This window comes from Callospermophilus lateralis, chromosome 3 (genome assembly GCF_048772815.1).
Source record: "Callospermophilus lateralis isolate mCalLat2 chromosome 3, mCalLat2.hap1, whole genome shotgun sequence".
Classification (NCBI taxonomy): Eukaryota; Metazoa; Chordata; class Mammalia; order Rodentia; family Sciuridae; genus Callospermophilus; species Callospermophilus lateralis.
The window spans coordinates 175,885,776-175,912,871 of record NC_135307.1 but is presented as its reverse complement, the minus strand read 5'-3'; the positions used below and the strand labels follow the sequence as shown (position 1 = coordinate 175,912,871).

The 27,096-nt window shown below is 39.3% G+C and overlaps 1 protein-coding gene and 1 non-coding gene across 2 annotated transcripts in view; one reads left to right on the top strand and one right to left on the bottom strand.

The window, feature by feature from the left end:
- Positions 1 to 17,891, bottom strand: part of Itch (itchy E3 ubiquitin protein ligase) — a 127,489-nt gene extending 109,598 nt beyond the window's left edge. The window contains exons 1-2 of the mRNA XM_076851715.1: positions 17,806 to 17,891; positions 13,927 to 14,003 (exon numbers count right to left, since the gene is read on the bottom strand). The gene's annotated coding sequence lies outside the window, so the exon portion shown is untranslated. The remainder of the gene's footprint in view (positions 1 to 13,926; positions 14,004 to 17,805) is intronic.
- A 5,808-nt stretch (positions 17,892 to 23,699) lies between these two features.
- On the top strand, positions 23,700 to 23,805 carry LOC143396006 (U6 spliceosomal RNA). Its single transcript, XR_013090907.1, has one exon. It is a non-coding gene; the product is annotated as a U6 spliceosomal RNA (small nuclear RNA).
- Positions 23,806 to 27,096: the final 3,291 nt, after the last annotated feature.

Genomic DNA, 27,096 nt, shown 5'->3' with positions numbered 1-27,096 from the left:
CCCGTTGAGTTCTCGGGGGATTCAGACAGTATTTGGGATTCAGAGCCCAGTGGAGTACGTGGATTTTGCTCAGAACGTGGATTTCCCCAGAACGTGATTGTAGAGTGCCGGTGAGAGTTCGGGAATAAAGAATTGCTGTTTGAAACTACAAGGCTGTGAGTGGCTCATGATTTTGTGCCCACCCAGACTGCGGCACCCCATCCTTCTTTTAAGCCCTTCTCAGATCATTTCTAAACATTATTTTAAGATTTATGAAGTAAGCCAGTGTGATAGCCCACACCTGTAATCCTAGCAGCTGGGGAAACTGAGACAGGAAGATCACAAGCTTAAAGCCAGCCTCAGCTACTCAGAGAAGCCCTAAACATCTTAGTGAGACCCTGTTTCAAAATTGCAAAAAAAAAATGGGGTGTATCTCAATGGTAAATTGCTGTTGGGTTAATTCCCAGGAGAGAGAGAGAGAGAGAGAGAGAGAGACACACACACACGCACACACACAAAGATTTATGAAGTAAACTGAAAGTCAATACTGTGTGAGTTACTGAGTAATGTGTATAAACACCTTACAAATAAAATCAATGTATTTTTCTTAGAAGAAGCCAAAAAGCATTGCTATTCAGATTATATTAAAAATCCAGAAAACACTCCCACCTATAACTCAAGTAGCTCTGAAGGCTGAGGCAAGAGAATTGCAAGTTCAAAGCCAGCCTTAGCAACTTAGTGAGGCCCTAAGAAATTTAGTAAGACCTAAACATAAAAAGGGCTAGGGATGTGGGTCCATGGGTAACCACCCCTGGGTTCAATTCCTGGTACCAGAAAAAAGAAAAAAAAAAAAAAAAAGATTTTTCACTTAAGTGTTCCAAACCATGAGATCTCAACTACTTTAAATCTCAAAAGGAAACGAATACAAATATTATTCCAAAGAAGGCTGGGCAAAGTGGTAAATAATCCCATAATCCTATAATCCCAGCTACTCTGGAGTCTGAGATAGGAGGATCAAAATTCAAGGACATCCTGGGCAACTTAGTGAGACGCTCTCTTAAAATAAAAAATAAAGGGTTGAGGGTATACAGCTTAGAAGTAGAATACCCCTGGGTTCAGTCCCCAGTACCTCCCCCCCAAAATAAAATAAAAAGGACTGGGTGGGTACTCCTCCCCAAGAAAAAGGGGTGTGTGTGTGTGTTTCTATATATATTATTTCAAAGAAGATATGCCACACATATCTTATTTGTCCTCACAGGCAAACAAATGGAAATCCAAGAAAATTATGGACTGCCCAATTGGTGGCAGAACTTTCTTATATATGACACCAAAACTACCATAAATAAAACAGCCAGATGGAGCTGTAATTCCATCTGCTCAGGAGGCTGATAGGAGGATTGCAAGTTCAAGGCCAGTCTAAATAACTTATTGAGAACACTATCTCAAAATTTTTGAAAAGGGGCTGGGGATGTTGCTCAGTACAGAGCAAACCTGAGGCCCCTGGGTTAAATCCCTAGCACAGAAAAAAAAAAAAAAAAAAAAGACATCACTAATAAAACAAAAAGATAGCAAAAGACTGGAAGATAACATTTAAAAACATATCTGATAAGGCTTATCTGCAGAATTTGCAAAGAATTCTAACAACTCAATAAGATAAGTCCATTAAAAGAGATTACCCCAGAACAGCACAAGATTTATGAAGTAAACTGGCCCAAAACTGAGATCTCCAGCCTTGCTCAATGTTAATTTTATGATTTAAAACCATGGTTTTAGCCCCCCCCCAGTGGGGGGGGGGGTGCTGCATGTTGTAATCTCGGCAATTCAGGAGGCTGAGGCAGAAGGATTTTGAGTTTGAAGTCAGCCTCAGCAAATTATCACGGCAATTTAGCAAGATCCTATCAGAAAATAGAAGATAAAAAGGGCTAAGCACATAGCTGTAATCCCAGTGGCTTAGGAGGCCCAGACAGAAGGGAGCTTGAACCCAGCCTCAGAATTTAGCAAGGCCCTAAACAACTTCATGAAATATAACAAAGGGCTGAGGATGTGGCTCAGTGGTTAAGCACCCCTGGATTCAATCCCCAGTACCAAATACAAAGAAAAGAAAACCATGGTTTCATAAAAGAAACCAAAAAAGATAACAGAGAAAGAAACTAACAAAAAATATTTATGTCAGCTGGGATGCAGCCTAGAGGAAGAGCATTTGCTTAGCACACTCAAGACCCCGTGTTTGATCCCCAGTGCCACAAAAAAAATAACTAATGAGTTTAAGTAATTTTTTTTTTAAAAAAATTATGTCACTGCTATACTTGAACTTACTGAGTTTGATCTTTTTCAAAATAACTAAAATATATATTTAGGTTCATTCCTACTCCTTCACTTGGCCAAAATAAGAAATTCCAAGCCATCAATAAAATCAAGAAGTAAATCACTGAAGGCACAGTACTTGCCTAGAAAGTGTGAGTATCTAGATTTATTCCCTACTATCACAGAAGAAAAATTCTGAAAGTAGTAAATAACTAATATGATTAAAAAGATTTCCTTCCCATTAGGAATTACAAAAGGCAAAAAACTTTTCTTTGAATACCTCAGGGCAACTTAAAATTTCTTAGGCAATCAGTAATAGCAAGTCCTCTAAGAATCAAATTTTTTAAATAAGATTCTGTATTTTCCTTCCCTAAAATCAACTTTAAATGACATAGGAACTTATTTGCCTACCAGCAGAATCCTTATTTAAATGTCTACCCCATAGGTAAATGGTTAAAGGGGAAGAATAGAGAAATTCAAAACCAGACAGAAACATAATGAAGGTTCTGCTCCTGACCAACATTCACCTTTTCAGAAAGCACTACTTTTAACTTTTTATCCTCAAACATTTACTAAGGGACTATATATTTGAAAGTAGTTCCAGCTGCTTTGTCAACAATGGGAAAGGATATTAAAAAAAAAAAAAAAAAAAAAAAAAAGGACAACTAAAAGAGTTGTCTGGATAAGCAGTAGAATCAAAAGCAGAAAAGAGGTAGGCAGTAGGCTACACAACAGCAGACCAAAAATAATCCAAATTTTTAAACCTGCAAAGGCAACATGCAGCTATAATCCCATCAACTAGGAGGACTAGGCATGAGTATGTAGGGGCCAGCCTGGGCAATTTAATAAGACCCTGTCTCAAAATAAAATAAAAATGGCTGGGGACACAACTCAGTGGCTATCATACTTGAGGCACAAAGTTTAATCCCCAGTACTACAAAAACAATAAAAGGCCAACGAATACATGAAAAGATGTTCAATGCTACCACCATTAGAGAAATGCAAATCAAAACCGCAAGATGCCATTTCATATCCATTAGGATAGGGGGTAAAAATGAAAATAACGAATACTGGCATGAATGTAGAAAAGTGAAACTGGTAGAAATGGGCTGCTGGTAGAAATATAAAATGATACCGCCTCAGGAGAAAACAGTATAGTGAGTCCTCAAAAAATTAAAAATACTATATGATCCAGCATTTTGGGGTATATATACAAAAGAAATAAGCCAGGTACAATGTACTCACCTGGAATCCCAGCTACTACTAAGACAGAGGACTGAGTCAGAGTTCCAGGCCAGTCTAGGCAATTTAATGAGATTCTTCTCAAAATAAAATAAAAAGGGGGGCTGGGGATGTGGCTCAAGTGATAACGCGCTCGCCTGGCATGCGCAGGGCGCTGGATTCAATCCTCAGCACCACATAAAAATAAAATAAAGATGTTGTATCCACCAAAAACTGAAAAATAAATATTAAAAAAATTCTCTCTCTCTCGCTTCTCTCTTAAATAAATAAATAAATAAATAAATAAATAAATAAATAAATAAATAAATAAAAATGGGTGGAAATGTAGTTGAGTAGCAGTGCACTTGCAGGTCAAGCATGGGGCCCTGGGAAGGAAAAAAAAAAAAAAAGAACAACTAAAAGAGTTGTCCATATACCAGTGTTCATAGCAGCATTGTTCACAACAGCAAAAAGGTAGGGCTAACCCAAATGTCCATCAACTGCTAGACAGATAAAGCAAAATAAGGCCCAATACAAAAGGACAAATATATTTATATTTGGGGTACCTGAAAGAGTTGATTCACAGAAAGTGAAAACAGAACAATGGTTTCCAAAGGCTTGAAGGAAAATGGGGGATTGTTCAATGGGTACAGAGTTTCAGTCAGATAATGAAAAAGTTCTGCAGAAGGCTGGTGGTAAAGTTTGCACAGAGTAAATATACTTACAATCACTGAACTGAAAAGCTTTAAAATGGTGCAGGCATCCTGTCACATGTCTGTATTCCCACCTACTCAGAGGCTAAGGCAGGAGAATTGCAAGTTCAAGGCCAGCTTTGGGAACTAAGCTAGACCTTATCTTAAAATTTAAAGAACAGCAGGGTGCAATGGCCCATGCCCACAATTCCAGCAATTTGGGAGGCTGAGGCAGAAGAACTGAAAGTTCCAGGCCAATCTCAGTAAATTAGTGAGGCCTTCAGCAACTTAGTGAGCACCTATTTCAAAATAAAAAATGAAAAGGGCTGGGGATATACTCAGTGGTAAAGGGCCCCTAGATTCATTCCCCGGTAAATTAATAAATGAATACATAAATAACGAGATAAAACAGGGACCGGGATGGAGCTCAGTGTTAAAGCACCCTGAGTTCAATACCCAGAACCACCAAAAAAAATTTTTTTTTTTTTTTTTTTTTTTTTTTAATGAAAATGGTTAGGGCTGGGGCTGCAGCTCAGTGGTAGATGGCAGAGCATATATTTAGCATGCACAAGGCTCTGGCTCTGATTCCCAGCAGCATAGGGGGCATAAAAAGTTAAAATGGTAAATTTTACATTTTGCATGTGTGTGTGTGTGTGTGTGTGTGTGTGTGTGTGTGTGTGTGTGTTTCAATACTGAGAATTGAACCCAGTGCTCTACTACTGAGCTGTATCCCCTCTCCCCTTTTTTTTAAAATTTTTGAGACAAGATCTCACTAAGTTGCTCAGACTGGCATTGAAATTTCTAGCCTCCTGCCTCAGCCTACCTAATAACTAGAATTTCAGGCACGTGCCATCATATCAGGCTGTTACATATATTTTAACCATGAAAAACAATACGAATTAGGCCAGATATCTTCATAATTTTCTGTCCCTTAGAAATAAAAACATCAATTTATATAGTAAAATCAACCAACTGAGCAGAACATATTCACTCCACATCTGCTCCCTCCCTAAATTTCAGCAAAATGAAATAAAGGAATAAAAAAATAGAGAAAGGAAGGCTGAGGTTGTGGTTCAGCAGTAGAGCACTCACTTGGCATGTGTGAGGTGCTGGGTTTGATCCTCAGCACCATATAAAAATAAATAAATAAAATGAAGGTATGGTGTTCAACTACAACTAAAAAATAAATATTAAAAAAAAAAAATAGGGAAAGGGGCTGGGGATATAGCTCAGTAGAGTGCTTGCCTTGCATGCACAAGGTCCTGGGTTCAAGACATTAGATAAATGTCAGCAATATTGTGGACAATTAAAAGCAGCAGAGCAAGGTTCTGCATATTTCAATATATACAGGATAGAACTGGGGATCTGGATCAGTGGTGGAGTGCTTGTCTAGCATGCATGAAGCCCTAGCTTCAATCCCCAGCACTGGAAAAAAAAAAGGGGGGGGGGCAACATAATATAGCTTTTTTCTTCTAAAAAATTCAAGAACAGAATAAAAATAATCTAGTATTTCCCTTTGACTACTGACTTTCTACAAAATCAAACCCAGCTAATTTTTCTCCCATTGTTCTTTCCTTCCCATTTCCAAAGCAGAGCTATAATTAAATGAACCACATAAAACTCCTTTTCATTTTCAGAACAAATGAACTCCAAAAACTAGGTTAGACCATACTTACATACACATACACACACACACACACACACACACACACACACACACACACACAGCTTTCTTCATCAAATGAAACTAAGATGTAGTTCATTTGACCCTACTGTTGCATCCCTATGACAGCAACAACTTTGTATAGTTTTTAGAAACTCAGTTGTTTTGTCTGTTTTCCAGTACTGGGAACAGAATCCAGGGTCATTTTACCACTGAGCTACATCCCCAGCCCTTATTTATTTTGAGACAAGTTTTCACTAAATAGCCAAGGCTGGCCTCAAATTTGTAATCCTCCTGCCTCACCCTCCCAGATAGCTGGGATTACAAGTATGTATTATCACACCCAGTTAATATTTTGCATTTTAATCAAGTATAAAGAATAATTTTCCTTGCCCTGGGACCCAAGTGGTAAGATTGGCCCTAAGAAGCCTTTGCCTGACCACGTGAGCATCGTGGAACCCAAAGATGAGATCCTGCCCACCACCCCCATCTCAGAACAGAAGGGTGGGAAGCCAGAGCCCCCTGCCATGCCCCAGCCAGTCCCTACAGCATAACAGGGTCTTCTTGGCAGATATATATGGTGTCTGGATGTTACTCTTTAAAGACATTTAATAAAATCTTGTACAAAGAAAAAAAAAAAAGAATAATTTCCCTGAATACATCAAGAAATATTTCATGAGAAAATATAAACAGAACAAAAAAACCTGGTGAAAATCAAATCCTAAAAATTACTCTCAGACTATACAGAATAAACATATATTCTAACTTTCTACAACATTTATCAGTTATTCTGAATCATAAATTATTGTGTCAAATTTCTATATAGTTTCCAACAGTGAACCATTTGTTTCCAAATCTTAGTAAATACAAAAATTCCATGTACAAACTAAAGCCTACTGAAATTTATCAGAAAGTAACTGAGATCACTAAAACCCCAAGCTAGAAATGTGATAAGTAGTCAGGCATGGTAGCACATATCTGTAATCCCAGCTACTTGAAGCCTGAGGCAGGAGGATCACAAATTGGAGGTCTGCCTGGGCAAGTAACTTAGTGAATCCCCATTTCAAAATAAAAAGAGCTGGGGATATAGCTCAACGGTGAGCACCCTAAATGTGATCCCCAGTCCTGGGGAGGAAGGAAAGAAAGAGGGATTGGGCTGGGGATGTGGCTTAAGCGGTAGCACGCTCGCCTGGCATGCATGCGGCCCGGGTTCGATTCTCAGCACCACATACAAACAAAGATGTTGTGTCCGCCGAGAACTAAAAAATAAATATCAAAAAATTCTCTCTCTCTCTCTCTCTAAAAAAAAAAAAAAAAAAAAAAAAAAAAAGAGGGATGGAAAGAAAGAGGAAGGGAAGGAAGCGGAGGGGAGGGAAGGGAGAAAGGAAGGTGATAAGCAGATGAAGTTAAACTACTTTAGTTTTTCCTTTTCTTTCTTTTCTACTTGTATAAGATGGGAAATCATAATATATATGAGATCCATCATTAAGAAGGGTGCTGGAGGGCTGGGGATGTGACTCAAGCGGTAGCGCGCTTGCCTGGCATGCGTGTGGCCCGGGTTCAATCCTCAACACCACATACAAACAAAGATGTTGTGTCCGCTGAAAACTAAAAAATAAATATTAAAAAAAAAAAAAAAAAAAAAAAGAAGGGTGCTGGAGCCAAGAGGGATGATGTAGGATCCAAAATATGGGGACTGGGCATATGGTTTAGTGACAGAATGACAAGTTTTGACTAGCACATGTAAGGCTATGGGTTTAATCCCTAGCACTGAGGAAAAACAAATTTTAAAAAGATCCAAAACATGAAAAGAGGGGTAGCCCTTACAAAGTATTGTCTTCACACATCCTAGTTTCTACAGGAGAGAGTAGGGGGAAAACTTCAAAACTGGCCCTCTTTATCTATAGCAATTGTTGGCCTCTTACACAAGCTTTTGTTCCTTTCTTTTCATTTCCACTGCTACCTCTGCAACCAGATTGCCCCAGCCTCTAGACCTCCCCAGCCCTATACTACAGACCTCAATCTTGCCAAATAAATCTTCATAAAATAACATTTTATCCTCTCAGTCAATAGGTCTCAAGTTCATCCCAAAATAAGACTGTCTTTAAGGGCTAGGGATGTAGCTCAGTGGTAGAATGCTTGTCTGGCATGTGTGAGGCCCTGAGTTCATTCCTGGTACCACAAAAATAAAAACAACAGCAACAACAACAGCAAAAATTCTTAGCTTTTCTAAGCTTTCTCCTATTACCAGGACCACACAAACCCTCTTAATCTCCTACCTCAAGTCCATTCCTGCCTCTGCACAACTGCACATTCTAAATCCAAATCATAAATAAATTCCTTTCTCTATGCCTTAACAATTATTCTATTTAGGCCTCATTCAGCACTCGACTGCTTTGAGGTATTGCTTGAACTATTTTAAATCTTTATGTGGGTAAGGACTTTCTTCCCAGAGGGCAGAGAACATGGGTTATGCTACCAAAAGTCAAGTCCCAGATCAGAGGTTAAAAAGTGGTAACCCACAAGACAAATTCTGCCCACAGTAGTGATTTGTTTGGCCCACAGTGTTTATACTATAAATTCATAAGTTGCCAACATTTGAAAATGAAGATTTCTTATAAACTCAGAATATCCAGATTCTCTTTAGGAAAAAAAAAAATTAAGATAAATGTAAGATATGAAGAGCTCATGCTGGAAAACTGAAAACCAAATAAAAGTAAAAACTGGTAAGTTAAGATGTTCAGGCTACATTCATTCCACACATCCCCCCCCCCCAAGGATAAGAGTGATTCAAGTGAATTACGCACTTTAAAACAGGGAATTTGGGTTGGATATATAGCTTAGTTGGTAAAGTGCTTGCCTTGCATGCACAAGGCCCTGGGTTCAATCTCCAGAACCAAAAAAAAAAAAAACAGGGAATTTTGCCGGGCATGCGCAGTGACTGGCACAGGCCTGTAATCCCAGCAGCTCAGGAGGCTGAGAAAGGAGAATCACCAGTTCAAGGCCAGCCTCAGCAAAAGTGAGGCACTAAGCAACTCGGTGAGACCCTATCTGTAAATAAAAATACAAAAACAGGGCTAGGGATGTAGCTCAGTGGTTGAGTGTCCCTGAGTTCAATCCCCTGTAACCACCCCCAATAAAAAAACAGGGAATTTTGTTAATTTTATATCAATTTCCTTATTTAACCTTTTGAAAACTTTCTATTTTTTATGACAAATATAGTGTAGATATATACCTAAAACCTTAAATAATTTTTAATTTACTTTTAATTGATAAAAAGAATATGTCACGTACAACATGTTTTGAAATACGTACGTTGTAATAAACTGAGCTAAATAACATATATAACCTCATATACTTATTTTTTGTGGTAAGAATAAATTTTGCTTCAATTAAAACAAAAAAATAGTAAGCCAGCTGGGCACATACATTTTCAGCTATTTAGGAGGCTGAGGCAGGATAACTATAAATTTGAAGCCAGCCTGGACAACTTGGCAAGGCTCTGTCTTAGAATAAAAAATGGATAGGGTTGGGGTTTAACTCAGTGATAGTGCATCCCTGATTCAATCCCTAGTACTATAAAATTAATTAATTAAATTTTAAAAAACAGTGTGCCAGGGCTGGGATTGTGGCTCAGTGGTAAAGTGCTCTCTTAACCCACTGGGTTTGATCCTCAGCACCACATAAAATTAAATAAATAAATAAAGGTATTGTTTTCACCCATCTACAACTAAAAAATATTTTTTTAAAAAGTGTGTCAAATTTGCTTTAACAGCTAACCCTTTGAAAGAATATGAATTTTCTAGCTTAAAGTACCAATCTGATATGTCATCACTGACAATTATTCCTCTTGCTCTTGTCAACATTTGAATCTATCATATTCACCCTAAATAATCTTACTGAATGAATACATTATAATTTAAGGAAAGAAGGTTGGTGGTAATAATAACAACAATTAACAACTTGCATTTCATTTTTCTGAGAGCCAAGCCTTGTTCAAACAGAAACCCATGATCTCTATGGATATATATGCCTTAACTATTCCCAATTTACAGATGAGGAAACTAAGGCACAAACAAGCAGTTTGGGCAATGCCACACTGCCAATTCATGGTAGAATCAAAATTCAAAACCTATCTAATTCTGCTGGGCCTGGTGGCACATGCCTATAATCCAGCAGCTCCAGAGGCTGAGACAGGAGGATCTCAAGTCCAAAACTAACCTTAGCAACTTAGCAAGGCCTTAAGCAACTGAGTGAGACCCTATCTCTAAATAAAATATAAAAAGGACTAGGGATGTAGTTCAGTGGTTAAGCATCCCTAAATTCACTCCCCAGTACTTCCCCCACAAAAAAAAAATCAAATTCTAATATACAACGTTAACCTCCACATTGATTCTTTGCATCCTTTCCTCTGTGATCAAAAATCAAGACTAAGCAGGTACTATGGCACACACTTATAATCCCAGCATTTCAGCAGGGTGAGAAAGGAAAATCACAAGTTCAAGACCAGCTTCAGCAACTTAGGGAGCCTCTGCCTCAAATTTAAAAAAAAAAAATTTTAAAAGGATAGGAGTGATGCAACTCAGTAGTAGAGCAGTCCTGGGTACAATCCCAAGTACCTCATGCATACAAAGAACCAAAAGACTAAGCAAAGCATGATGGCGCTTGACTATAATTCCAGCCACTCATAGGGCTAAAGCAAGAAGACCATAAGTTCAAGACCAGCCTGGGCAATTTAACAAAACCTTGACTCAAAAAAAAAAAAAGGCCAAGCGTGGTGGCACACATCTGTAATCCCAGAGGCTTAGGAGGCTGAGACAGGAGGTTCACAAGTTCAAAGCCAGCCTCAGCAAAAGTGAGGTGCTAAGCAACTCAGTGAGACCTTGTCTCTAACTAAAATACAAAATAGGGCTGGGGATGTGACTCAACAGTTGAGTGCCTCTGAGTTCAATCCCCAGTACCAAAAGCAGGGGAAAAAAAATTAAGATAAACATGGCTTCTCATTTATGAAGCACTGGATATTAGAAAATCTTATAATATTTCTGAAACTAGTCCTATATTGTGTTGTCAACAAAGCCTGGAAAAAAAAGTCAATCTGCATATGAGTCACTAAGTATAATCAGAGTAAGCCAGAAAGAACCTGAGATATCATATTCAAAACATCCAATAAACAAGTGAGGAAATGAATCCTAGAGAGACTTAAGTGAACTGCTCATGATCACAGAATTTAAGAAATGAAAATTACCATGACTAGACCCCACATATCTTTCCAAAAAAGAACTGCTTTGTGAACTTGGGATAAAATTGATACTTAAAGAAATATTTTAAAGATATTTGATATAGAAAATGATCTTTCCCAGCACATTACTTTTTGTAAGGTACCAGATCATTAAAGAAATGTCACAGGACAGTAATCCCAGTGACTCAAGAGGCTGAAACAGGAGGATCACAAGTTCAAGGCCAGCCTTAGCAATTCAGCAAGGCCCTAAAATCTTACTGATACTCTGTTTCAAAATAAAAAATAACAAGTGCTGGGGATATAATTCAATGGTAAAATGCCTATGGGTTCAATCCCCAGTACCAAAAAGAAATGAAAGTTATGAAAGCTACCTTGTTTCTTTGCTGCAGAGAACACCATTCCTTTTCCTCTTTTCTGTCCTCCATATTTTCATTTTCATGTCTTTTCACCTGTCATCTTTTAAGACTTCTTCCTTTTACCATCTTATTTAACTGCTTTTCTTCTTACCCACTTCCTTTCTAGTATCACTCACAAATCACCCCACCATCTCCTTCCTTTCTCTTCATAATTATCAAAAGAAACAGATTAAGCATACATTTAGTAATAGCAAATGGGATACCATGATAAGCATATGACATCCCTAGTCTGTCTCAAGCATTTGTAGGATAGTTAGTTAATAAAAATATAAAACAAAGGGTCACACAGGTGAATTAATAACAAACATTAGTGCTTATAGTGGAGACAAGAACAGAGGTATGAATGGGTATGTCAAGCAAGGCGATGAGGACAATGTCTACTAAAAGTCTCAAGATTAGGGTTCAGCAAATGAGGGACTACTCTCTTCCTTGCCAATGTTTAAAGCAGAAATTAATATAACATGACTTCTCACGTATAAACCACTGGATATTAGAGAGTCTTACATTTTTAAGTTTCTTTTTTACCCCCAGCTTATTGGAGGCATAACTAATGAATAAAAACTATATATATAAAGAAATGAAAGTTAGTCAGGCATGGTGTCACAGGACAATAATCCCAGTGACTCAAGAGGCTGAAACAGAAGGATATATATAGATATAGATATAGATATAGATAGATAGATAGATATAGATAGATATATGGAATATATGTATGTATGTGTGTGTGTGTGTGTGTGTGTGTGTATATATATATATATCAAGGTGTATATGTATACCTTGTTTTGATATCTGTATACAACATGTAAAGTGATACAATCAAGCTAATTACTACACCCATCCCTATAGTTATCTTTTTTGTGTGTATGGTAAGAATGCTTAAAATCTATTCTTTTATATTTCATAATGTGTATTTGAAATTATACATTATTATCCACTCTAGTTACCATTCCGTATATTAGGTCTCCCAAATTTATTCAATTTATAATCATAAGTCTGTACCTTTTAACCCAACATCTTCCCATTTTCCCCATTCCCCCACCTAACTACTGCTAACGACTCTTCTACTATTTTTATAAATTTGACTTTTCTTGATTCCATATATAAGTGAGATTGTATATTTGCTTTTCTGTGACTTATTTCACTTAGCATAATGTCTTTTAGGTTTACCCATGTTGTCCCAAATGGCCAGATTTCCTTCTTTTTTAGGGCTAGGTAATATTCCATCATTTACATACCACAATTTCTGTAGTCCCTTCATTGTCAACAGACACAATAGCCATTATCTTGGCTATTGTGAATAATGCTGCAACAAAGCTAAGAACTCAGGTATTTCTCTTAGGTAGTGATTTTATTTCCTTTGGAAATGATTGAATCATATAGAATTTTGCCTTTCTCTCCCTACTAACCTTTTTTACCTAACAATTCACCTACCTACTCTATTTACTCCTATTCTTTCACTGTTTGGCTTTATGGTCTACTTCCCCACCCCCCTTAATCAGTAGTCTTCCTCTTCTCTCTCTTCACATTTTTAATATGAAATCTCTCTTGTCCTCATGCTTTCCTTACAATAATATTGCCAACACTTCTTCCACCTCATAGATCTAGACAATATCTAAATAATATCTTTTTTTTGTTTGTTTTTTGGGTTTTTTTGGGGGGCAATACTAGGGATTGAACGCTCTAACACTGAGCTACATCCCCAGCCCTTTATATTTTATTTTGAGACAGGGTCTCACAATATTGCTGAGGCTAACCTCAAACTTGCAATCCTCCTGTCTCAGGGAAAGTTTCTGGGATTATAGGCATGTGCCACTGCACCCAGCAATAATGTCTTAAATTGTAGATTCATAGTCTTTTCTGAAGATTTAATATGCTTTATTTGACCCTCACAACCACGCCAAAATGGAAGGTAAGAAGCAATACATCTGTGTTAAAGATAATAAATTGAGGCTGAACAAGACTAAATAAATTGCCAAGTCACACAGCTTGTCAGTGACAAAATCAAACGAGAATCCAGATCTTTTCTTTCAACTGTTTCTACTATACCATGTTGACTTCTTTTTAATTCCTCCACTTCTTCACCACACATATGCCCGTGTCTGGACAAGTTTACAGAGATAAATATTTATAAAACAGCACTAGTGGAAAAGTGTGTATATATATATAAGGAAGTTATAAAAACAGAAAAGTCAGAGGACCCAAATTAAGAGACGATGTGGTTCACAGGCTTATCCTTGCAAAGGATTTGGGTTACAGATCCAAGTGCAAACTGCCTATTTGTTTCTTCAACCAATTGATGCAGCCAGCATCAACACTGCTCTGTCCCCACATCTTCCACAGCAGTTATATGACCAGGGCTTGCCCTCTGTACCATCCTGTCCCCAAATATCACTCACAGGAATGTCACTGTACCTGAATTTCTCACTGTTCGAGTCACTTCTTTGGGTTAAGGCGTTGTCTCCAGAAGGCCACTGTGAAATGCATGTTACCTGAGAGGGGAAGGAGGGTCCATTAACAAGTTACTCCCATAAATACATCAGATTTGTAATGACCTTGTGAATCTCACAGAACAAGGTTCTCCCCACCACCACCACCACACAGGTCTTAAAAAAAAAGGGGGGGGGGAATTTTTGATGGAGCAGGAAGGATAAAAGGGCAAGTTAGGGGAAAATGACTCACACACAGTATGGGGTGATACCCATCTGGGTATAATGGACATGTGCAGCAAAATGAGGATGGCCATATAAACACACATTCTGTCTATAAGGGTCATTGCCTATAAGGACATTTTTTGCAATCTGGAGGCTCCTAGGGACAGGAAAATAAAAAGCACTCCAAGGATCCGGGTATAATCAGTTCTGAAAAGAAGCAAAAAAGCTGAGCTGGCAGCAGTTTTCCAAGGACAGTGCACTGCTAGAACGAAGGAGGAAAGGGACAAGAACAGCTTCTAGTTAACTGCTTCTAGTTATGAGGATAGTTTCCAACTGAACATTTTTAGCTGAGAGCCAACTTCCCAACCAGAGAAGGCTAGAATTCAATTCTGCAAATCCCCTTGCTGATTTATATTGACTCAAAGCCAGTATCACAGCCACAAAAATCAACATGCCTTTTAATAATGCTTATTATGAGCCCAGAATTTGACTAAACAACACAAATACAGGGGGGGAAAACATAATAACTTTGAGTACCTTTCCTTAATTCATTTAAAGGAAACTAATCCCCAAAACCCAAAACTGAGAGGAAAGGAGAACAAGAAGGGAAGTGGAGAAGGGAGGGAGGTATTTCCTATCAGGACTAACACAAATTTCTTAAGCCAGAATGAATATAACAAAACTCATATCTGGGCCAAAGTTCCTCATTAAATTCTTGCCTAAACAGTTAAGAGGCATAAGCTAGAAATATCTTTTTTTATTGGTATAATTCCAGAATTTCTTTAATAGCACAATTCACCTTGATAAACTGAAGAATACCAAGAGTTGCAAAACCTGGTTCTAGTTCTAGTTCTGACTCTTAACTTTCTTAGGCAAAATGTGTAATTTAAAAAAAATAAACAGATAATTAAGAGGTTGCCACCAGTCTAAGAATAGAATATAACTAACATTATAAATCACCTATTAGGCAATTGTCCACTGGTAGCATCACTAATCAATCAACACTTCCCCACAGAACTCACACAACCAGAATCCCTAACAGTGTTGCTGGAAGCTATTTCCAGTTAGCCTATAAACCATATTTGCTACTATGGAGTAGATAATCTCTTCCAACTGTAAAACTCAAATACAAAGTTTCTGTGAGCCAGAAGAAAAACACTTCTAAATCAATAGTGCTGATAGTCACAAATTTCAGTTCAAACTCCAAATCTGTTCCAAATGACACCTAATTTGGTTCTAATTTCTCAAAGATGAGTATAAACAATTCACTTTGATATTATTAACATATATAACCTGTCAATATTATTCAGACATGGTAATGGGTTTTTTTGAAAGAAAAAAAAAGGAGCTCTTTACTCAGATTATATATATATATATATATATATATTTTGAATATATGTGTGTGTATGTATCCAAAAATCTGGCAACACAATTGCAATGGTAGAAAAATAAATCCAACTTCAATCATATGGTTAAAAATAATAATAAAATATAAAAGAAAAATAAACCCAACTTCTTGATCATTCCTACCTCCAAAGTCAAGCTTTACCACTTCTCAAGACCTAGACTTCTACAACAGTTATTCTTCTATCCTTTCTCTTGTCACCAGAGCCATCTTTCTAAAACACACATGTATTCACATCTCTTTCCTGTCTAAAAATCTGTTATTTCAAAAAACATGAAATTCAAATTTAGAATTATACTTAGAACTGTTCATATAGTTGCCTCCGTTTTGTTTTTTTTTTTTTTCTGTTCTCATGTCCCAAAAATGCTCTCTTTCCCCATTCCAATCCCGGTCCCCCCCCCCCAACCCTTTTTCTCCCACAATCCCCTGAATATGCACATAACATTAAAGCATTAAGGTATTTCCTCTGCCTGCTCTTTCTTTTTCCCCACCTCTACTACACTCCATTTATCATCCAAGATGGAACTTCTACTCCACAGGCAAGCTTTACCTCCTCCTCTGGCCAAACCCCAGAAAGAAAGAGAAACTTTCTTTTCTGTCTCAAAGATTTTTGAGCTGTCCTTGGTATGTCTACAGTTTAGTAGTTCCCAAGACCATCAAAATTACCTGAGGCATGTTTTTAAAATAAATTGGGAGGAGTCAACCCAAACCTACCAATCATATCAGAAATGAGATCCTGGGACTTCTACTTTTAAAAAGCTCCAATTATTCTAGTGGTCAAATCTGGGGATCACAAGCTTATCTCTCTCCCAGTAAGTACAAAGATGTGTGTTTTTTTTCCAAACAAATAAAGAAATTACTTTTAACAAAATAAAATGAAGAAGTATTCTGCCATTGTTTCTTATTTCATATTACATCCCTGTGATTTGTACGCTGAAGATGAATGAATTCCTTTTGGACATACATTCACTGTTCAAAAGAGAATTTCCACCTTCATTTCTAAATCTGAAAAATGAAATAACTGCACCTGGAGTAAACTGTGGACTACACAGTGACAGCTCTCGCCAGATTTCCCATGAGAACTTTATTTCCAAATGAGAACCAAGTTCTTTGCCAATTTTGAGAGTGAAAATACACTGCCTTTACATACTCAGGATCTAATTATATTAGGAATAGATATAGGAAATCCCACTTAAGTGCAATGATAGATGGCTGGCTTGTGTTCCCTAATTTTCAAAGAAAAATCCCACTCCCCCCCACACTTCAAAATAAGTTTACTGCAGCCATTGAAGAGTGGCAGAAAATGTAACAAGATTTGGATACGAAAGTAGCCAAGAAAACAAGCTGATTTACAGGGCAATAGCGAATCTCCGGTACTTCGCAAGTTCACCCGATATGTCTCTAACTTTAGGCCCACGCTCTATCTAGGGTGTACAGACTGACCCTTGTGTTTCTGTTTAAGTTGCGGCCTGGAACTAAGTCTGAAAAGTTTAATTCCCTACTTAAAAGTTATATCCCCATCATGTTTCGACACTCCGAATGGTTCACGGCTACTTTTTTCTTTGCTCTGCCAAAGAAAAGGGCACTCTCAGGAAGAAGGACAGTGACAGCTCCACGTCTGCAAAAGTCGGCGCCGTGGCGGCGGGCGCCAGGGAGGGCGCCCAGGCCGGGACCACCGCGCTAGGGGACAATGGAGAGAAGAGGGGAGTGGAAAAGAGAACGGGAGGCAGCCGCCGTGTCGGGCTCTCCCTGCGAAAGGGGGCTTGGAAAACTCTCGGGAAAGCCAGCCAGGTGGCAGGTGGGCCCGGCCGCCGCCCCTCAGAGAGCCACGTCGCCCGGGCGGGCCGCTGCAGCCGGGCCCCGCGCGTAGGCCAGACTGCTGGAGAGTGGCCCCCGGGCGCGGCAGAGGGGCGCGGGGCCGGACCCTGCCCACGTCCGACACAGCCCGGCCCTCTCACAACTTGCAGCCGGCCAGGCGAGGGGCTCCGGGCGCCTCGACCAGGCACTGGCCTCTCGGGGAGTCGGGCTGGCCCCTCCACCCCTGCCCAGCCCGGGCCACCAGCCCAAGCTCCCCGCGCCCCCCACGGGCACCGGCTCTGAGAGAGGAAGGAGCAGCCACCGCTTGGGCGCCCCGGCTTGAGCGCCGCATTCATCTCCCCTTCCTTCCCCCAGGCACTCTCATCCAGGCTCCCTCCGGTCCCCAGAACGGCTCCCAGCCCGCCCGCGGGTGTTTACCGGGACTTGGGGCGGCGGCGAATCTTCAGTCCCTTCGACTAAGATGGCAGCCGGTCCCGAGCCCCGACCACAGCGACTAGACCAAGTTAGCCGCCAGTGCGCAGGCGCCTTCCCTCGGAATCGGTCCGGACTACAAGCCCCAGCAGGCCTTGCGCAACAGATCACTAAGTTTTCCCACCTCCACGTGAGAGAGACCTTGAGCTGTTCACCGCAACTTCAGGATTTTTTTTTTTTTTTTTTAACATCTGCCTTATCAGAACCTTTAAAGACTATAGCTGTGATATCCAAACTCTAGTGTGCATCAGAATCACCTGAAGGGCATTTTAAAAGTTAGATTGCTGGGCCCCACCCCCAATTTCTGATTTGGAATGGGATTTCATAATTTGTATTTGTAACAAATTGTCTGATGATGCTACTGACAGCTGGGATCAAAATTTGAGATCACATTGGACTATAGTCCTTAGGAATGTACACTTCGGAGACACATGATTGGGTTAAAAATCCTCCTTTCTCCGCCCTTTTATCAGGGTGTTCTTAGGGATGAGACAATTTATTGGTGCCAACATGGCAGGTATTAAAGAACGAAACAGCAAGCAACCTCCCGTAATCCTTGCAACAGACCTGTGAGAGAAGTACACCGTTATTACCCCCATTTTACAGGTCCATAAACCAAATGGCATCCTGGATAGGAACACAGGCAGAGGCTTCCAGAGTCGCTCTTCTTAACCTCCTTCGTGGATTCTGAGAATAGAACTGTTCAAGTACAATTCAGAGGCTCGACTAAGTGTTCAGAAATTAGTGACCTTTGCTATTATTGTTTATTCTGTTTCCTCCTAAGTAAGTAATGTTTTACCATCTGTGATGTCGTTTACACTTTTCAAGTACTTTTGAAACTGTCTTGTCAATGTTTCTTTCCTACATTATGTCTTAGGAGAACTTTTTAAAATCATATATTCCTGGTCCCTTACCCCATTCAGATTCTATAAGGCAGTAGTTTTCAAACTTTACTATTCATCGGGATCACGCAGAAAGTTTTTTAAAACCATAGATTGCTGGTCCCCATCACCAGAGTTTCTGATTCACTAGTCTGAGCAGACCCTGAGAACTTGCTTTTCTTCCCCCTGCTGTTCTGGATTGAACATTGAACTGAGCTATAAACCCCAACCCAAGAATTCGCATTTTTTAACCAAGCTCCTCATTAGCAGAATCACTGCACTAAGGCATGTTTCTCAACACCCCCCTCAAGAAGCATTTTTAGACATATTTTCTTCCTAATCATCCTCTCCCTGAAATTTTAATCTTATAGCATGATACATTTCTATTTATGTGCTTTAGACATAAAAGAGTAAAATAAATAATTCTTATATACCACAACCAATATTTGTCCTGTTAAGAATTATCCTGTAAGAAAGCCAGACTTGGTGGCACATGCCTGTAACCTCAGCAACTCCTCGGAAAACTGAGGCATGAGGATTGCAATTTCCAGACCAGCCTCAGCAATTTAGTGAGACCCTGTCTCAAAATAAAAAATAAAAATAAAAAGGACTAGAAATGTATTTCAATAGCAAAGAGCCCCTGGGTTCAATCCCCAGTAAACCCTACACACACACACACACACACACACACACACTTTTTTAAAAAGATTATGCTCTAGGGCTGGGGTTGTGGATCAGTAGTAGAGCACTTGCCTAGCAAGTGTATGAGGCACTGGATTTGATCCTCAGCACCACATAAAAATGAATAAAATAGAATAAATTTCTATCAACAACTTAAAATAAAGAAATGCTCTATGGGTTGGGGATGTGACTCAGTGGTAGAGCACTTGACTATGCATGAGAACTTGGGTTTAATAGAACCACTAAAAAAAATTATGCTGTTGGACTGGGGTTATGGCTCAGTGCTCGGGCACTTGTCTCACACGTGTGAGGCACTGGGTTCAATCCTCAGCGCCTCATAAAAATAAATAAATAAATAAAGATATTGTGTCCATCTACAACTAAAAATTTTTTTAAAAAAATATGCTGTAAGGGAATCTGGATTTTCTTTGGTGATTCTTGTCATCAGGCAATTTTGGGAAACGTAGCAATCCTTTCAGGTATGAAATATCTGTATGACTATTAGAGAAGAAAACTGTGTAAATGAAATAGACTGGTCCGAGAACCAGTCAAAGAACTAGGAACCAAACATCCAACTAGCTCCTTGTTGTCTATAATTTAAAAAAATTGTATGTTACCACAAAATGACCGAGGCGGGCACAAACTTCACAGGTCAGCACAGCCTTTATTCAGCATCTGATGGACCCACTTTCCTGATGGAAAATGAGCCACTGGCCAAAGGAGGAATCTGTGCTTATATATGTTACACTGAAAGGTGACCTAATTATTGACAGAGCGTGGCAGTTTGAACACTCAGGAAATAATTTGTGAGAATTTGAAATTTGTTTTTAATGGGCAATGTTTTTACTTGGGGAAGAATGGAGGGTCTGGGGTCAGTGTTCAGTGCTTATCTCTTCGAGGTCCCATTGTACCATCACTGGGAAAGGATTTATTTGGGGAAGGATCAATGCTTTAGCTTCCTCCCAGAAACAGCCATTTTAAACTTGATGGATATCTCCTTCCCAGAGATTGTCTTGTCACTGGATGATGTTTGTTTCCTTCCCAGGGATTGTCCTGTCACTGGGAAAGAATGTATTGGCAAAAGATCAATGTTACCAATGTGTTGCCTTCTTCCTCACTCCCTCTTCCTAGGCCACACTATTTTGGGGGTTTTGATCTTCCATATCTTTTACTGTATAACATTTGGAAAAATTAAGGTGTTAGAAGTCAGGACAGTGATTATCCTTTGAAGGGAGGTAGTACCAGGAAGGAGACACAAAAGGGCTTGTTCTCTGCCCTGATCTGGGTGACCAGGCATGCTCATTTTGTGAAAATTCATCAAGATGTATATTTATTTGTGCATTTTTTCTCTATTTACATTATATATCAAATAAAAGTTTACAAAAGACAAATATATGTTTTAAATATATATTAATTTTGTTCCAAAAATGCATCTCCTTTGAAAGATATGGAAAATGACAATCACTGGGAAAAAGACAAACATTAATCTTTTCCTGGTGACAATGAACCCCGGAGGAAGAAGATAAGCAATGAGCGCTGGGCTCGAGACTTTTCATCCTTTCCCAGAAAAAGTGGGTTTCAGATTTTACAGCCTGTTTTATGACATCCCAAACCAATATGTTCTGTTGAAGTCTGCAATGATTAAGTCATCCTCATTGTAACCTATAAAACACAGACCCCGCTTGTAACCAGTCACCATTTTCTCCCTTGAAAATGTGCCATATGTCATTCCACCACTGTTTAAAAAAAAGACAGCTTGCTGATCTGAGGTCTGCTCCCATTTTCAGTTATTTTTGCTTATATCCTTCTACTACATGCCGAAGATCCTCAGACTTTAGAATGCATCAGAGACTTGGAAAACTTGTACAGATTGCCAGGCATCACTCCTAGAATTATTGCTCCACCCCAACTACTGGGGAATAAACCTAGCATTTCAAGCTTACTAGGCATGATCTCTACCACTGAGCTATTTCCAGCCTTCCCCAGAATTAATTTATTTCTTTCCTTCCTTTCTCTCTTTCTCTCACTCTTTTACCCAGAGGCACTTTATCACTGAGCTAAATCCCCTGCCTTTTTAAAAAATTTTTCTAAAATTTTTATTTTGATTCGGGGTCTCTCCTTGCTAAGTTGCTAAGACTGGCCTCAAATTGCAAACCTCCTGACTCAAGTCTCTGGGATTATAGTCATGTACCACTGTGTTGGTTCATTTTCATTTTCTTTTTTCTTCTCCTTTTAGTGCTAGAGATTGAATCCAGGCACCAGGCATACTAGACACAGGCACATACTGTGCCACAGAGCTACACCCTCTGTCCCAACCCCCAGAATTCCAGAGCCAGGAAGTTCTAGGATCAGACCCCAAACTGAGCATTTCTAACAAGTTCCCAGGCAATGTTGATGCTCAGGGATCCCATTTTGAGAACTATTAGACTGTGCTATCATAATCTTGTTAATCCCAACAGCTATGATCTGGGAGACAGTGCTCTAGCAAGAGTTAATAATTTAGGCTTTCAAGGTATATGGATCAAAAATCCAGTCCTTCTCTCCACAACTTGCTTGCCTCTGGAAGATCAATATTAGGGAGACTAGAGTTGGTGGGAAGAAAATCAGTTTTATTTACTGGGACCAGCATCCTGAGAAGATGGGGTGGGGAGCACTATTGCCTCAGAGCACCATTTTAGGGAACTCAGAGGCGCATGGGGCTTTTATAGGGAAGGAAAGGAGCGATAGGCAGGAAGGCTACGTGGGGGTTGTGCTGTCTTCTAATTCCAGGGCTTGTATCTGCCCACCCAATCAACTTTGACCACCAAGGGCTAGTTACAAACATATTCTTTTTCTACAAGTTCCATCACAGCAATGTAAATGCTTTGTATTAGGAGATGCACAGAATTAAAGAAGGGGAGCAGTTTACAAATCCTGATGTTATCTGAGGGTCAGATGTTCTAGATTCTGTAAATCTAAAGAAAAATTATTTAGCAATTAATGTCTTAACCATTTAGGTGCAGCTTTCCTTTAGAATTTAGAATGCCAGGCAAAGGGAGGGGAAGAAAAGAAACTGCCAAGAAAGACTCTCAAAGGAGCAGCCACTACTGTTACATTGCTTTGGGGGTCTTAGACAAAGTCACCTGGACCTCAGTATCCAAATCTCTATGAAAATAATGAATTCTACCGCTAGGGTACTGTGAAGATTCAAGGAGATTCAGGGCAGATACTTGATGGTTCTCCAGAGAAGCTAAGTTGAAGTCCCCCAATCCCAGCCATGCCATTTCCTCATTTTTTTTCATGCTGTATGTCTTTTTCTTCCAGGTTCCTTGATCCAGAACTCAGCCCAGTCTTGATCTGTTAAAAAAATACAGGAACAGTGGGTGATAATGCCTTGTGCCACCTTCACCCTTCTTCTGCTCAGAACACCTGGGTCATCTGATGTCCTGGGTGCTGAGCCTGGGCTGGGAGCCTGGAAGAGTCTGAGGCCAGCAAAGGAAAGAGGTTCCAAGGCCTCTTGGAAGAGGAGGAGGGAAAGAAGCTGGTTGCAGAGCTGGAAGGACTTGGGAGAGAAACCCCAGCGGCCCACATGCCGCCTGTCACTTACCAGCTTTCCCTGCAGAACACTTAGTCATGAGGCTGTCCCCTTCTTTCCTGGATCTGCTTTGCTTTCAATTGCCAGAGGCAGCAAAAGACTTGAAAAGCTGTGTGTTAATGGAGAGAAGACACTGGACCAGGCTTCAGAGAACCTGAGATCTGGATCCAAAGAGACTATTTAAGACCTGATGCCATAGCTCTATTATTTTCTCTCTTTGAGGCTGTTTCCTCATCTGCAAAATGAGGTTTGCAAGTTCTGCCCCAGATAGGGTTGCCAGATTTAGAAAGTAAAAATATAGAATGCCCAGTTAAATTTGAATTTCGAATTAACAATGGATAATACTATAAACATGGTCAAACATTGCATGTAACTTACTTGTGATAAAATTTTTTTCACTCTCTAAAAAACATCCTGTATGTTCTTGGGCACTGCTGTTTCCAGTAGTAATCAGGGATAGTAAATATAAATGCCTCCAAGTAAAATAAAAAAATAACATCTAGGCTGCGGCTGCAGCTAAAAAAATAAAATTAAAAAAAATAACATCTAATGTTTATTTTCTACACTGTAATTACTAAATGGTGTCCTAAGTGTTTCATATGCACTCCCTTATCAAATACTCACCCCAACCAGTGTGCTCAGTTTCCTCATCTATAAAATGGAAATAGTGTACTCAGTTTCCTCATCTATAAAATGGAAATAGTGTACTCACTTCATTAGCAGATATGCTAAAATGGAATAATACAGAGAAAATTAGCATTGTCCCTGCACAAGGATGTCATGCAAGTTCATGAAGCCATTCTTTTTCTTTCTTTTTTTTTTCTTGGTACTGGGGATTGAACCCAGGGATGATTTACCACTGAGCTATATCACAGCCCTTTTTATTTTTATTTTGGGAAAGGATCTTGCTAAATTGCTGAGACTGACCTTGAACTTGCAATTCTCCTGCCTCAGCCTCCCAAGTTGCTGGGATTACAGGCATGTGCCACTAATGGATGCACATTCCATATTTTAAAAGAACTAAAATCAGCATACTACTGTGATACATGCATACCAATGTTTATAGCAGCACAATTCACAACAGCCAAATTGTGGAACCAGCATTGGTGTTTGACAAATGGAAAAAGAAAACATGGTATATATACACAATGGAGTTTTACTCAGCCATAAAAAAAGAATGAAATTATGTCATTTGCTGGCAAATGGATGGAGCTGGAAAACGTCAGGCGAAATAAAATAAGCCAGACTCAGACAGTCAAGGGTCAAATGTTTTATCTCATATTGAAGCTAGAGAGAGGGAGAGAGAAAGAAAAATAAGTTAAAAAAAAAAGGAATATCACAAAAATAGAAGAGAAACCAATAGAGTAGAGGAAGAAGACTGAGAGGGAGAGAGAAAGGGAGACATGGGGAACTACTGGGGACAAAATCTACCAAATTATGCTATGAGCATATACACATATACCACAATGAAACATATATATTTATAATGCACTAATTAAAATAATAATGAGGGGCTGGGGTTATGGCTCAGCAGAAGAGCTCACACATGCGAGGTCCTGGGTTCGATCCTCAGCACCACATAAAAATAAATAAATAAAATAAAGGTATTGTGTCTGACTACAACTTACAACTAAAAAATAAATATTTTTAAAAAATAATAATGAAAATGAGAATAGTAATGTGCCTTATCTTGAGGATTGTTGTGAGGATTAAATTAGCTAGTACATGAAAAACACTTAGAACAAGGCCAGGCAAACACTCAATAAGCAATAGCTGTAATTTACCCCATTATGCAGATGGGGAAACCGAGTCTCAGAGAGGCAAAGTAACCAACCTATAGTAACATAGCTAGTAAGTGGCAGAATCGGTTCCCCCTTTTCTTGTTTTCAAATCTGTGGTCTTTCTTCCAGTAAAGCACTATCAGCCCATGTCTACACAATCACTTTTTCTTTTTCTTGAGTTCTCACTGAAGATGTGAACTCAACCAGAGTCTGCATTTAAAAAAAAGAAAAGAACTCAGGAGGCTGAGACAGGAGTTCAAAGCCAGCCTCAGCAAAAGTGAGGTTCTAAGCAACTCAGTGAAACCCTGTCTCTATATAAAATACAAAATAGGGCTGGGGTTGGGGCTCAGCGGTAGAGTGCTTACCTTGTACATGTGAGGCCCTGGGTTCGATCCTCAGCACCACATTAAAAAAATACATAAGTAAAATAAAAATAAATATTTTTAAAAAGCAGGGGGCGGGGGGTAGCTGGGGATGTGACTTGAGTAGTATAAAGCGCCCCTGGGTTAGATCCCTAGTACTCCCCCTCCAAAAAGAAAAAGAAAGAAAGAAATAGAAAACAAAAGAAAGAAAAAAGATTAAAACCACACCTACAGATTCCTCAAGCAAAGATGGAATCAAGCAACCAGCACATCCAGGTCACCTTATGCAAGCTGGGAAGGTATCAGATTGAAACACTCCCAGGAATCTCAGAACTCAAACTTGATTCATGCAAACTTCTCCTGACCGGGAGTAAGGTATAATTAGAAATATGCAAATGTGTGACTTTGTGATCAGTGCTTGAGGATCTTCTAGATTTGGATGGAGGAGGGGCAGGTTCCACAAGGTCAACTGGTCCAGTCACCTGGGTTCAGGCTGTTTCTTCATCTTCAAGAAGGAGTAGAGGTAGTGCCTTACCTCTTAGGTTTATGAAGGGAGGACAAAATAAGAACTGACCCAGGACAGGCCCAAGTGTGAAGTAAAAGTTAGAGTTTGGTTTTTCATATGTGGCAACTGTGTCCAAAAGCCATTAGGTGACCAATTTGAAATCAGCTAGTAACTGGTAGCACTAGAATTCAAATTTGGCAGTCCAACTCTAGGGCCCTCACACTTCACAGTTAAGCCAAAGTCTTTCCAGGGGCTGTGCATTGATGGATATATACAAGATGATTTTAATAGTGCCATAAATGGTCATTCAAAACAAGCCAGGCAAGGTGGGGCACACCGGTAATCCCAGGAGGCTGAGGCAGGAGGATCAAAACCAGCCTCAGCAAAAACAAGGTGCTAAGCAACTCAGTGAGACCCTGTCTCTAAATAAAATACAAAATAGGGCTGGGGATGTGGCTCAGTGGCTCAGTATTCAAAACAAAAACACAAAACACTTTGATAAAAAATTTTAAAGATATATAAAATATGAGAAAATAAGCCAAGTACAGTGACACATACCTATAATTCCAGCTACTTGGGAGGCTGAGGCAAGAGGATTGTTAATTCAAGACCAATATGGGCAATTTAGAGAGACCCTGTCTCAAAATATAAAATAAAAAGGGCTGGGGATAAGGTTCGGTGGTAAGCATCTCTGCAGAAAGAAAGAAAGAAAAGAAAATGCAGAATGGCTAAAAAGCAAATGACAAGATGCCAACTTTGTTAGTCATAAGTTAAATGTAAATTAAAACCCCAACAGGATGCCATTTTACACCCACTAGAATAGTTATAATAATGAGACAATAACAATATTAACAAGAAAGTGGAGGATTAGAAGTCTCAAATATTGCTGATAGGAATACGAAAAAAGATACAACCATTTTGGAAAACTGTTTGGCAGTTTTTTTTAAAAGTTAAACACAAATTTATCATGCAACCCAGTAATTCTACTTCTACGTAGCTATCCAAGGAAAATTAAAAAATATACCCTGAAAAGGTGAATCTTCAATGATAGAAAGTATATGAGTGGTTACCTGGGGCAGGGAGGTAGAATGGGATTGAGGGTAGGAATTGGGATTTCATTGTAAACAGCCATGAGAGATCTTACCAGAGTGAGGAAAATCTTCTAATGGTTTGCACAGCTCAAGAAATTTACTATAAATTGGGCTGTTGGTACATGCCTGTAATTCCAGCTACTTGGGAGGCTGAGACAGGGGGATTGAAAGTTTGAGGTCAGCCTTGGCAATTTAGTAAGATCTTGTCTTAAAATTTTAAAATAAAAAATTTTAAAGGACAGGGAAGCTGGGCATGGTGGTATACTCCTGTAATCCCAGCAATTTGAGAGGCTGAGGCAGGAGGATCAAGAGTTCAAAGCCAGTCTCAGGAATTTAGCGAGGCCCTAAGCAACTCAGTGAGA